This window comes from Bison bison, unplaced genomic scaffold (genome assembly GCF_000754665.1).
Source record: "Bison bison bison isolate TAMUID 2011002044 unplaced genomic scaffold, Bison_UMD1.0 scf7180017830365, whole genome shotgun sequence".
NCBI lineage: Eukaryota > Metazoa > Chordata > Mammalia > Artiodactyla > Bovidae > Bison > Bison bison.
Genome location: NW_011470296.1, coordinates 30,237 through 32,373, shown reverse-complemented (window position 1 = coordinate 32,373; position 2,137 = coordinate 30,237).

Below are 2,137 nucleotides of genomic sequence, written 5' to 3'. Positions count from 1 at the left end.
CTGGTAGGCTGCAGTCCATGTGGTTGCTAAAAGTCAGATACGACTGAGCGTCTTCACTTTCACTTTCATGCATTGGAGAAGGAAATGGCAACCCACTCCAGTGTTCTTGCCTGAAGCATCCCAGGGATGAGGGAGCCTTGTGGGCTACCATCTATGGGGTTGCACAGAGTTGGACACTACTGAAGCGCCTTAGCAGCAGCAGTCTGTGTATTCTTCCCACCTCTTCTCAATATCTTCTGCTTCTGCTAGGTCCATACCATTTCTGTCCTTTATTGAGCCCATCTTTGCATGAAACTCCAATACTTTGGCCACCTCATGTGACGAGTTGACTTACTGGAGAAGACCCTGATGCTGGGATGGATTGGGGGCAGGAGGAGAAGGGGACGACGGAGGATGAGATGGCTGGATGGCATCACTGACTCGACGGACGTGAGTTTGAGTGAACTCTAGGAGTTGGTGAGGGACAGGGAGGCCTGGCATGCTGTGATTCATGGAGTCACAGAGTCGGCCACGACTGAGCGACTAAACTGAACTTGTATAAAATGTTCCCTTGGTATCGCTAATCTTTTAAAGGATCGCTAGTCTCTCCCAATATATCATTTTCCTCTATTTTCTTGCATTGATTACTGAGGAAGGCTTTCTGATCTCTCCTTGCTATTCTTTGGGACTCTGCATCAAATGTGTATATCTTTCCTTTTCTCCTTTGCTTTTCATGTCTCTTCTTTTCACAGATATTTGTAAGGCTCCTCAGACAGTCATTTTGCTTTCTTGCATTCCTGTACAATGTTATGAATCTGTCCGTAGTTCATCAGGCCCTCTATCAGATCTGGTCCCTTAAATCTTTTTCTCACTTTCACTGTATAGTCATGAGAGATTTGATTTAAGTCATACCCAAATGGTCTAGTGGTTTTTCCTACTTCGTTCAAATAGACAAGGGGAAAATATATAATACTTATTTGTTTCCTCCTGCTGCTTAAGAGAGAGATAAAGAATCTCTGACATTTGCAGCCTCTGTTTGAAGACCCTTGGCCTTCCTGCCTGTTACGCTCAATACTTATCCAAGAAAAAAGAAAACACATGTCTATATAAAGACTTTTAGATAAATGTTTACAAAAGCTTTTTTTGTGATAGCCACAACTGAAGCAATTCAAATACTGAATAAATGAATATGGTGCATATGAAATAACCAAACAGAAGTGGTATATCTGTACAATGTAGTAAAGTCAGTAATATAAACAGTGAGATGCATGAGTCAAAATAATTATGCTGATTGAATGAAGCCCTACAAAAAAATTTATATAAAACTTTAGAATGTGAAAACTAATCTGTTGTAACTAAAAACAGATCAGTAGTTTCCTGGGAAGAAGAGTCCATGGAACCAGAAGGACACATTGGAAAACAAGTGATGGATATGTTTGTTGCCTTCAATGTGGTGATGATTTCCTGTGTATATACACATGTCAAGAGTTGCCCATTTTACACTTTAAATGTACACAGTTATACCAATTATGCTTCAGAAAAGCTGTTTTAAAAGTTAGAAAACATACACCATATCAGTTATAGGGCCTAGATATATTTCCTTGCCTTAAACAACTAGAAAATGAGAAAATACATATGAAACAGCCACTTACAACACTGGATGACAGTCAAAGCAAGACTGTGAAGGGAAACTAGCAAAGTATCTCCTTCAATGGCACCAGCTTGTTGTCTAAACGGAAAGAACCCAAATGAAGCTGTTGGGTTTGTGGAGTTGAGACAGAGTTCACAGTTGTGGGAGACCAAAGGCATTCAAATTTTCAGGGCATCGTGCCAGAAAGAAGGGTTCTACACACAGAGAAAAACTCCATTGTCAGGTTAGATACCATGTCTTTGATCTCTGATGATTGCTTTCATGTGAAAAAAATTCTTAAGCAAGAAAAAAGCCAACTGAAAGGAGCAGATGGACCAATACTGGGAGTTTTTACAGGGCTAGAAATTGTTGGCATTATCACCAGCTGGAGTGCAGAACACATAGATTGTATCCTCAGAAGGATATTGCCTTAATCACGGTGCTAAATTAGTCCTTGACTACGTATTGTACTGGACAACATTGAAATGCAAGCCCTGAAAAGATTAAAGTTTCCAAGTAACTGTGAAC